This window comes from Dermochelys coriacea, chromosome 13, assembly GCF_009764565.3.
Source record: "Dermochelys coriacea isolate rDerCor1 chromosome 13, rDerCor1.pri.v4, whole genome shotgun sequence".
Lineage (NCBI taxonomy): Eukaryota > Metazoa > Chordata > Testudines > Dermochelyidae > Dermochelys > Dermochelys coriacea.
In genome coordinates, this window is record NC_050080.1 from 39,888,768 (window position 1) to 39,900,878 (window position 12,111).

Genomic DNA, 12,111 nt, shown 5'->3' on the forward strand with positions numbered 1-12,111 from the left:
TGCCTTGACTCAGAGCCCTTTTCACCCCTTATCCGTGTCACTTCCTCCCTGCCAGAGCCGATCAAAATGGTTTTATTGAAATATTTATTGACTAAAAATGGCTTTTAGACCCAAATGAAAGATGCCACCCAGTAACATTCATTGTGGTGGATAGAGTTTGGTAATTTGCCCCAAACCAGAAACTGATCAGTGATTAATAATAGTGGGGAGGATAAAGGAGAGGCAGCAATACCTAGTGGGTAAAGCACTGGACTAAGTAGACGTAGCTTCTATCCCCAGCTCAGCTGTTGGGCGCTGCTCGAGGACCTTGGACAAATCGCTTGGCCTCTTTGTGGCTCAGTTTCCCAATCTGTGAAATGGGGAGCTGGATCCTGACCTCCCCGTAGAGCGCTTGGAGATCTACTCGTGGAAAGCGCTAGAGAAGAGCTAGGTATTAGTGATTTCAGTTTAAAAAACCCCAACACCTTCCCATTTAAGAAAATGTTTAGCTGTTGAAGATTGGCGGCAGGACTGTTTAGCGCGGATGACTCCGTCTCGCTGTTCCCCAGGACACGCAGTTGCTGGCAGCAGGGTTTAAACACCAGCTCAGCCCAGTACAACGCTCAGCGGCCGACTCCCACCTCTTTACCCTTACTGCCCCCTGCTGGCCTTGCACCGTTTCCCCTACAGCTCAGGAAATTGAGAGAGAAACAGTCTACCCCTGGGTGGCAAACTTTTTGGCCCGAGGCCACATCTGGGTGGGGAAATTGCCTGGCAGGGCCTGAATGTAGGGCTGGGGCAGGGGGCTGGGGTGCAGCAGAGGGCTCAGGGCAGGGGTGCAGGAGGGGGTGCAGGGTGTGGCAGGGGGCTCAGGGCAGGGGGCTGGGGTGCAGGAAGGCTGCAGGGAATGGCAGGGGCTCAGGGCAGGGGGTTGGGGTGCAGGAGGGGATGCAGAGTGTGGGAAGGGGCTCAGGGCAGGGGTGCAGGGAGGGGGCTCAGGGCAGGGGGTTGGGGTGCAGGAGGGGTACAGCATGCAGCAGGGGGCTCAGGGCAGGGGGTTGGGGTGCAGGAGGGGTACAGCATGCAGCAGGGGGCTCAGGGCTGGGGGTTGGGGTGCAGGAGGAGTGTGGGATGTGGCAGGGGACTCAGGCCAGGGGGTCGGGGTGCAGGAAGGCTGCAGGGTGCAGGTGGGGGCTCAGGGAAGGGGTACAGGAGGGGTGCAGCAGGGAACTCAGGCCAGGGGGTTGGGGTGTGGGAGGGGGTGCAGGGTGCGGCAGGGGGCTCAGGGCAGTGGGTTGGGGTGCAGGGGGCTGAGGACAGGGGGCTCAGGGCAGGGGTGCAGGAGGGGGCTCAGGGCAGGGTGTTGGGGAGCAGGAGGGGTGTGGGGTGTGGCAGGGGGCTCAGAGCAGGGGGTTGGGGTGAGCAGGAGGGGTGGGGGTACAGGAGGGGGCTCAGGGCAGGGGGTTAGGATGCAGCAGGGGGATGCAGGGTGTGTCAGGGGGCTCAGGGCAGGGGTTTGGGGTGCAAGAGAGGTGCAGGGTGCAGGAGGGGGACCAGTGCAGGGGGTTGGGGTGCAGGGGGGATGCAGGGTGTGGCAGAGGGCTCAGGACAGGAGTTTTGGGTGCAAGAGGGGTGCAGCAGGGGGCTCAGGGCATGGGGTTGGGGTGCAGGAGGGGATGCAGAGTGTGGGAGGGGGCTCAGGGCAGGGGTGCAGGAGGGGGCTTAGGACAGGGGTTTTGGGTGCAGGAGGGGTGCAGCACGAGGCAGGGGGCTCAGGGTAGGGGGTTGGGTGCAGGAGGGGTGTGGCATGAGGCAGGGGGCTCAGAGCAGGGGGTTGGGGTACAGGAGGGGTGTGGCCTGGGGCAGGGGGTTGGGGTGCAGGAGGGGTGGGGCAGGGGGCTCAGGTGTAGGAGGAGTTTGGGATGCGGTCTCTGACCCGGCGCCACTTACCTGGAGCGGCTCTGGGGTGACAGTGGCGCACCCCAGAGGCAGGGCAGGTTCCCTGCCTGCCCTGGCCCTGCGCTGCTCCCTGAAGCGGCCAACAGCACGTCCCTGCGGCCCCTGGGGGCAGAGGGCTCCATGCGCTGCCCTCACCTGTGGGTACCTCCCCGGAAGCTCCCATTGGCTGCGGTTCCCAGACAATGGGAGCTGTGGAGGGCGGAGCCTGCAGGTGAGGGCAGCGCATGGAGCCCTCCGACACCCCCCCACACACACACCAGAGTCCACAGGGACATGGTGCCAGCTGCTTCCGGGAGCGGCACGGGGCCAGGGCAGGCCGGGAGCCTGCCTTAGCCCTGCGGCACCATGGAGGGGGGCCATCCTGCAGCTGGATCCAAAGCCCTGAGCAGCCGGATCCGGCCCGCGGGCCGTAGTTTGCCCACTCCTAGTCTAAGCTAACATGGGGCCTAGACAGACATACTGCAGGAACTGAGCTGTGGTGTTGTCAAAGGCCTGGGTTCTGGTCCCGGTTCTGTCTCTGGGTGACCTTGGGGACCCCTCTGTACCTGAATTTCCCCCTCTGTAAAATGGGAATAAAGCTACTGGCTGCATTGCTGCGAGCTAGCAGACCTAGGTAGGAAGCAGTGCCAGGCCAGAGCTAAGTATTACCACCTCGCCTATGATTCTTGTATCACGCTCGCACCTACAGCAGGGCTGCTCGCAACACAATGGTTTGGTGGCTCAGAGTGCGGCCACCAGCTCTCACTGGTGGCTAAACTGACGCTTTCCCCCTAAAATACTTAATTAACTTTAGGAAAAACAATTCAATATGGGCAGATTCACATCTGCGTCATTGGAATTGTATTTGTAGGGTTTTTGGCAGATTCAGTCACAAAAACAATGCTGCCTCCCCCTTCCGCCCCCTCTGCCCCCCCATCCAGGGCTTAGTGGGACCTGGGGCTTGGTGTGAAAAGGGATGTTTGTATGTTTGTTAATATCGCAGCACACTTCGTAGCCACCTGGGAGGCTATGAAAAGTGATAGTAACAAACATACAAGTTTAAGTCTGTTGTGAAAAGTGATATTTGCTGAGAAAAGTGATATTAACGAACATGCAAGCCCCAGGATCCATTAATCCCTGGATGGGGGCAGGGGGCTAAAAGGGGAGGCAGCAGGGGCCAAAGGCCATGGCAGGATGGATACAGGGACGGGGAGGCAGTGGGGGCCTAGAGTAATAGTGGGGGATGGATGCAAGGCTGAGGGAGGCAGCAGCTGTCCGGGGGCTGGATATAGGGCTGGGGTGTTGGGGGGATGGATACAGGGCCGGGGCAATGCGGGGGATGGATGCAAGGCTGGGGGAGGCAGCAGGGGCCACAGGCAATGGCAGGATGGATGCTGGGCCAGGGGAGGCAGTGGGGGCTGGGACAATGGGGGGATGGATATGGGGTCGGGGTGATGGGGGGATGGATACAGGACCAGGGGAGGCAGTGGGGGCTGGGGTGATGGGAGGATGGATGTGAGGCTGGGGGAGGCAGCAGGGTCCGGGGGGTGGGGGTGGATACAGGGCCGGGGAGGGGCAGCAGGGGTCCACAGCGATGGCAGGATGGATGCTGGGCCAAGGGAGGCACCAGGGGCCTGGGACAATCAGGGGGATGGATGCAAGGCCAAGGGAGGCAGTGGGGGCTGGGGCGATGGGGGTGGGTGATGAGCCCCACTGTTGCGTGGCCAGAGCCAGGGGCTGGTGCCTGCGGCCAGGGCCGGGGCTGAGTGCCCATGGCCAGAACTCCAGCTGGGGACAGGGACTGCGTGGCTGGAGCCAGGGATCGGAGCCCATGGCCAGGCAGACGAAGCTGTGGGTCAGCGCCCAGGGCTAGTGCCTGCTGCCGCATGGCCAGAGCCCAGAGCTGGGTGCCAGAGCCCGGGGTGCCTGGCTGGAGCCAGCGCTCGCTGCTGCATGGCCAGGACCAGGGATCGGCAGCCAGGGCCAGCTCCAGCCACCGTGTGGCCAACACCTGGGAACAGAGCTGTGGGTCGGCACCTGCTGCCACGCAGCTGGGGCAGGGGACCAGCGCCGGGGCTGGGGCCGTATAGCTGGAGCCTGGGGCCAGTGCCCACCACCGCACAGCCAGAACTGGGAGCCAGAGGCTGGAACTGGGGGCCAGAGGCTGAAACTCCCTGGCCGGTGCCAGAGGTCAGCACCTGATGCCCCATGGCCAGAGCCTGGGTTGGTGCCCAAAGCCCTGTGCTTGGAGCCCGCTGCCGTGCAGCTGGGCTGGGGGTTGACACCTGTGGCCAGCACCTGCCACTGCATGGCCGGAGCCCGGGACTGGAGCCGGGGGCCAGCACCTGCTGCCACACAGCTGGAACCAGGGGGCAGAGGCTGAAGCCCCGCAGCTGAAGGCCAGGGCCACGTGGCCAGAGCCGAGGGGGTCAGTACCCGCTGCCCCGCGGCCGGAGCCCGGGGCTGCATTGCCAGGTTCCTGAAGCCCCGCTGCTGGAGCCTGCAGCCCAATGGGTCAAGAACTCATCTTGTTCCTGCCACCTTGTGCCCCACGTCTTGCCAGAGGCGGTGCAGGATGGCGCATCCAGGAGCAACAAGGAGGGAGGGGCCAATGCTCCCCCCCCATCACCACCCAGGAGTCTGTCATGGTTGCACAAAAAGCCCCTGGTGGCCGCATTTGAGAAATGTTGACTTAGAGCCTGGAGGCAAGATCAAGACTCCTTTACGCTAGGTGCTGCATATATACAGCCATTAACTGTCCTTCCCTTGAGGAGTTTACAATCTAAGCAGACAAGACAGTGAAAAAAGACAGAGAGAGAGGGAGGGAGATGCAGAGAGGATGGTAATGCCTAGCACTTATCAAGCAATTTTCCCTCAGCAGATCTCAAAGCGCTTTCCAAAGGAATACAAAAAGAAAAGGAGGACTTGTGGCACCTTAGAGACTAACAAATTTATTAGAGCATAAGCTTTCGTGAGCTTTTCTTTTTGCGAATACAGACTAACACGGCTGCTACTCTGAAACCTGTCAAAGGAATACAGTCGCACTATTTAGTTTTTTCTATGTTGGGGAAATTGAGGCACAGAAAGGGAAAGTGATTTCTCCTGGTTCACACAACAGGCCTGTGGCTGAGAGTGCCTGAGCTTTGGGCCCAAAGACAGGCAGAAAGGGAGAAACGGAAAGACAGAAACTGAGACCGGCAGAAAGTGAAACTCTCTGGAGTTTCTCCTCTGTTCTGACTCGCCCCCCAAACCACAGCAGACGCTGCGTCTCATTCACGAGTCTCTGCTGCCCCCAGGTGATCACTGCGTTTTACTCATTTAAATATTTAATCTTAAACAGAACAAAATAAGGCCTAAGACTGAGTGCTCACACACACACACACACACACACCACACATACACACGCACACACACTTTATTCCATTCTATTTTATTTTTCTCTTTATCTATTCCACCCCCCACTAGTATCCCACATTCTGCTCTAACCCATTCTGATTCTTAGGCAGCTGCATAGACAGATTGATCCTGATCAACGGGGTTCTCGTCTCAGACACCCAGTACCACCTGCCGGAAATGCATGAAGCAACGTGCCTGGGGTCTGGGGAGTCTGGACTCTGCTGACAGAGAGAGGCACAGGGTGTTCTGGGAGGTCAATACAACCCAAAGGGAAGGCCAGTTGCTATCCTGTATTTGGCACCGGTGCGCCCGCTGCTGGAACACCCTGGCCAGTTCTGGTGCCCACAGTTCAAGAAGAATGTTGCTAAATTGGGGAGGGGTCCGAGAAGAGCCTCAGAAATGCCTAACGGAGTAGAAGGCCTTACTGTGGTTGCGCTCCTGGAGTGCTGATTTACCTTACCAAAGAGAAGGCTACGGAGGTGACTTGATAACAATCCCTCGGTATCTACATGGGGAACAAATATTTCATAGTGGGCTCTTCAGTCTAGCCGACAGAGGCAGGGCTGCCAATTGTCTAATCACACAAACACAAACACCCTTGCCCTGCCCCTGCCCCGTCCCTTCTCCGAGACCCCCCCCCCCCCATTCACTCTAGTCCCGTCCCCCCACATCACTTGCTCTCCCTGACCCTCACTGACTTTCACTGAGGTGGGACGGGGGTTGGGGTGTGGGAGGGGGCTCCGGGCTGAGACTGGGGTAGGGGATTGGGGTGCAGGAGGGGGTGCAGGCTCTGAGAGGGGGTTTGGGTGGGGGAGAGAGCTGAGGCAGAGGGTTGGGGTGCAGGAGGGGGTGTGGGGTGCAGGCTCCGTCTGGGCAGCACTTATCTCGGGTGGCTCCTGGAAGTAGCAGTATGTCCGGCAGCAGCTCCTAGGCTCAGGGGCTGCTAAGCGGCCCTGCGCGCTGCCCCTGCCTGCAGGCACCGCTCCCACAGCTCCTATTGGCTGCGGTTCCCCATTCCTGGCCAACAGGGGCTGCGGAGTCGGTGCTGGGGATGGGGGCAGCCTAGGAGCTGTTCCGGACAAGCTGCTGCTTCTGGGAGCCGTGCAGAGCCAGGGCAGGCAGGGAGCCTGCCTTAGCCCCACTGTGCTGCCGGACTTTTAGCGGCCTAAAATCTCCTGGTTTGGCTTCAGTAGCCTCCGGGAGATTGAGCCCGATTCTGGGAGACTCCCGGCCAAACTGGGATGGTTGACAACCCTAGACCGAGGGTATAATATGATCTAAAGGCTGGAAGTTGAAGCTAGACAAAAGTTTGTGTGGTTCCAGTCTGAATTTAAGGGAAAGTAATTAGCCAGTGGAACAATTTCCCGAGGATCATGGTGGATCCCCCAACATGGAGTTTTTAAAAATCAAGACTGGATGTTTTTCTAAGAAATCTGCTCTAGGAATTTTGGGGCAGTTACTGAAAATTAGCGCGGGGCCACTACCCGCGGAATGGGCCCCCTCTGCTCCGATGAGCTGTCAGTGACTAGCTGGGTCCGGTTACCCTGGTCTGATCTCTGCTCCTGGGTCCCAGGAAGAGAGAGACCGGGACAGAAAGAGATAAAGGCAACCGTAAGTGAGAACGGTCGGTGGTGTTTCGGTTTCAAATTTCTGTTTCTTTTCACCTTACCAAATACTGCTGCTGGGGTCTGCTGCCCTCTACTGCCCATTGAAAAGTTTAGCCCTTAAAACCAAAGGATCATACCTGGTTTTAAGGCCAGAAAGGACCGTTGGATCATCTAGTCCGACTTCCTGTTTGGCACAGGCCAAAGAATTATGGCCAGTCACCCTTATATGGAGCCCAAGAACTTTTGTTTGACTAAAGTCTCTCCTCCAGGAAGGGATCCAGTCCTCCCCTGAGGGCCGCGAGAGATGGAGGCTCCACCACTTCCTTTGGGAATCTGCCCAAGAGGCAAGTCTCCCTCAGTATCAGAGCAGAAGGAGGCACACGCCATTGCTCCTGTAGACCAAGCGCATGGCATTCACCACTGGCTCCTTGCCTTCTTCAATTCCCCCCCGTCCCCCCACGGCCTGCAGCTTCCACAATCCCCAACTCAACTCCTCCCTTATACTAAGTTGTCTGTCTTCCCCCTCCCCAGCCATAGCAGCCTCCATGGGTTCCCCATTCCCATCTCCGCTATATGCCAGGGCTCTGTGTCCCTCATGCTGGCCTTCCCCCCTTCCCCTGGATCCAGCCCCCCTCCCCTTCATTCCCACAGCCAGAATTTTTCTGTGCTCTCGTTCCCCACTTCCTCCATACCAAGCGTTTAAATTGCTCGGTTCCCACCTTCTTATTCTTTTCTGTCTGCCTGGAAACAAGCCTTTTAAGGGTGTCACCATTTCAACTGTATTGGAAGGATGGGGAGCAGTGGGGGGTGGGGGTGTTATTCTGGAATGTGTCAGGAGTGGCCATCAACCAGTTATTTAATCGATACCGAGCTAAAGATGGTGGAAGCTGCTTGGTCTGGTACCCAGCTGCAGGGTGCTCCATGTACCCCATTTCCACCTTCTGGTTTTCCCCCCAAAACCATAGGATTTGGCCCACTGATGCCTAGAACATTCCCTAAAAAATTGCAATTGATCAGACATGGTTTTCAAAAGTTATCATATTACAGACAAACAGACAAATGGAGACGTGTCACCAGATTGAATGTAGGGCTTCACTTCACCAGCCAGAAAGATAGGCCTTATTTCTAATCCGAATGTGTCTGGCTTTAGATTGTTCTGTTTCTTTGCTAGCTTAAAGAAGCTTTCAGTAGCCAGTATTTTATCCCTGTCAAGGGATTTACACAATGCAATCAAGTCACCTCTTGATTTTACAACCATAAAAATGGCAATACTAGGTCAGACCAAAGGTCCATCCGGCCCAGTCTCCTGTCTGCTGACAGTGGCCAATGCCAGGTGCCCCAGAGGGAATGAACAGAACAGGGAACCATCAAGTGATCCATCCCCTGTCACCCATTGCCAGCTTCTGGCAGACAGAGGCTAGGGACACTCAGAGCCTTGTGTTGCATCCCTGCCGAAACTGGCTAATAGCCATTGATGGACCTATCCTCCAGGAACTTACCTAGTTCCTTTTTGAACGCTGTTAGTGTCTTGGCCTTCACAACATCCTCTGGCAAGGAGTTCCGCAGGTTGACTGTGCATTGTGTGAAAAAATACTTCCTTTGTGTGTTTTAAACCTGCTGCCTATTAATTTCATGAATTTTGTTAATATCCAAGAATCTTGCAGCCATGCTAGTCACATTGCTTAATGCTCCTGGCAGGTATGATTTGGATAGTTTACAACTACACAACAGAAAGAAACACCACAGGGAATTCTGGGAGATGTTTATTACTACCTAAATGGAAGCCCTCTTGCTGGAGGTGTTTAAAATTAGAACCAGACACATTGTAAAATTCATACTGCCCAAAACAATGCTGGTCTGACTGTCTGTCATTAACTGGATGGATCCAAAAAATAGGGTTAACATCTCTGCTTCTCTGTCCCTGGGAAAGAGACGGAACCCAGCGGGCCAGGAGTGAGAACTGTTTGCGTTTCTCTGGTGTTTTGAAAGTCTGTTTCCACTCTCATTGCAACTTGCAGGTGCTGCTTCTCATTCCTTGGTCTCTGCTCCCATCTAGTGCCCACTACATGTTACTAATTTAAATTGCAAAAAGAACAATCGAGTGACCAGAGAGATTGAAGTGTTCTCCGACTGGTTTTTGAATGTTATAATTCTTGAGGTCTGATTTGTGTCCATTTATTCTTTTACGTAGAGACTGTCCAGTTTGACCAATGTACATGGCAGAGGGGCATTGCTGGCACATGATGGCATATATCACATTGGTAGATGCGCAGGTGAACGAGCCTCTGATAGTGTGGCTGATGTGATTAGGCCCTATGATGGTATCCCCTGAATAGATATGTGGACAGAGTTGGCAACGGGCTTGGTTTCAAGGCTAGGTTCCTGGGTTAGTGGTTCTGTTGTGTGGTGTGTGGTTGCTGGTGAGTATTTGCTTCAGGTTGGGGGGCTGTCTGTAAGCAAGGACTGACCTGTCTCCCAAAATCTGTGAGAGTGATGGGTCGTCCTTCAGGATAGGTTGTAGATCCTTGATGATGCGTTGGAGAGGTTTTAGTTGGGGGCTGAAGGTGATGGCTAGTGGCGTTTTGTTATTTTGTTTGTTGGGCCTGTCCTGTAGTAGGTGACTTCTGGGTACTCTTCTGGCTCTGTCAATCTGTTTCTTCACTTCAGCAGGTGGGTACTGTAGTTGTAGGAATGCATGATAGAGATCTTGTAGGTGTTTGTCTCTGTCTGAGGGGTTGGAGCAAATGCGGTTATATCGTAGCGCTTGGCTGTAGACAATGGATCGCATGGTACGATCTGGATGAAAGCTAGAGGCATGTAGGTAGGAATAGCGGTCAGTAGGTTTCCGATATAGGGTGGTGTTTATGTGACCATCGCGTATTAGCACCGTAGTGTCCAGGAAGTGGATCTCTTGTGTGGACTGGTCCAGGCTGAGGTTGATGGTGGGATGGAAATTGTTGAAATCCTGGTGGAATTCCTCAAGAGCTTCTTTTCCATGGGTCCAGATGATGAAGATGTCATCAATGTAGCGCAAGTAGAGTAGGGACATTAGGGGACGAGAGCTGAGGAAGCATTGTTCTAAGTCAGCCATAAAAATGTTGGCATACTGTGGGGCCATGCGGGTACCCATCGCAGTGCCGCTGATTTGAAGGTATACATTGTCCCCAAATGTGAAATAGTTATGGGTGAGGACAAAGTCACAAAGTTCAGCCACCAGGTTAGCCGTGACATTATCGGGGATACTGTTCCTGACGGCTTGTAGTCCATCTTTGTGTGGAATGTTGGTGTAGAGGCTTCTACATCCATAGTGGCTAGGATGGTGTTTTTAGGAAGATCACCAATGGACTGTAGTTTCCTCAGGAAGTCAGTGGTGTCTCGAAGATAGCTGGGAGTGCTGGTAACGTAGGGCCTGAGGAGGGAGTCTACATAGCCAGACAATCCTGCTGTCAGGGTGCCAATGCCTGAGATGATGGGGCGTCCAGGATTTCCAGGTTTATGGATCTTGGGTAGCAGATAGAATACCCCAGGTCGGGGCTCCAAGGGTGTGTCTGTGCGGATTTGTTCTTGTGCTTTTTCAGGGAGTTTCTTGAGCAAATGCTGTAGTTTCTTTTGGTAACTCTCAGTGGGATCAGAGGGTAATAGCTTGTAGAAAGTGGTGTTGGAGAGCTGCCTAGTAGCCTCTTGTTCATATTCTGACCTATTCATGATGACGACAGCACAATTTAAATTGGGAATAGTTTTTTTCTTTGCTAACACCCAATATATATCAAGAGCTTTTCACTCTCCATTCACACCACCAGGAAATCAGAGATGAATTCATCACATAACAGTTCTTGTGTGATCCAGTGCTTAGAAACCAGGGTGACTGAGGTTTACTTATCAACCTAGACAGCAGCTCATAAATGCCTTAGACTGATTAGACTGGATCTCAAATGTTCAGACTCAGGCTGATGACTCTAGTCACACTCCTATACAGGTTTCAGAGTAGCAGCCGTGTTAGTCTGTATTTGCAAAAAGAAGAGGAGGACTTGTGGCACATTAGAGACTAACAAATTTATTTGAGCATAAGCTTTCGTGAGCTACAGCTCACTTCATCTGATGCATTCAGCGTGAGCTGTAGCTCACGAAAGCTTATGATCAAATAAATTTGTTAGTCTCTAAGGTGCCACAAGTCCTCCTGTTCTTTTTTACTCCTATACAGATTACCTCACCATCATATCCGAGGCTAGACGCTTTGAGAGTTAGGCACCTAAATACACTTGAGTATCTGGGCTTCAGAACCTTCCAGTTGCATATCAGGCAAAATAACTCGATTAATAAATGACAGCAGCCTGCTGTCTCCTAAGAACACAGGAGGTCTCAGCAAACTCTGAAACAAAAGCAGCATTGTCTCCCACCAAACACTGGTGCCTTTGTGCATTGTTATGCAGGTCATCTGGTGATGCAATTAATGAATGTAATCATAACCAAATATCCACATTACACCTCTGCCCTCTGATGTGGAATGGTCTAATTTTAAGTCTGTGGCTCAGTGTCTTACCAGATATATGAACAAGGAGACATAGCCCTTTGTCTATTTTCAGTTCCCATAATAACAAGAGTAAGTGGTATTTTTGTCCCTCGTAGCTGGCTGTGACCAGTAAGACCAATTAGCTAATGATCTTCACTAAAGACACCGAGAAAGCACTTCAGAACGCTTGTGGAAAGAGAAATACTTTGTTAGTGTCTTGTGTCTTATTTTCCCGAGACTGGGTAATGAACTCTTACAGGATCTAAAGACCATCAAAACACTTACCACCTTCTGTTCCAAGTGCAAAGTGAATTTATTTGACCTTGCTTTCCCTGACATAAACATACAGCAGTGTGTGTGTGTGTGTGTGTGTGTGTGTGTGTGTGTGTGTGTGTGTGTGTTGTTTTGGAATGTGCACACACACACATATAATTTCCAAAACAGAACATGCACACACATTGCTCTATGGAATGGCATTGAAGGAAGATACTAAAGGATGAAGAATATTGAGAATGCCTGTGTGTCATAACATATTTAATGACCAACCACAGCAAAACATACAGGTTTACGTGGTTTCAGCCATAACAGCACAGATGACTGTGAGTGCAGAGTAGTATCGATGCTGCCCCACAATGCCAGAGTCACAGAACTGGCTCTAGTGTGTGAGGTTTCCAGTTGAAC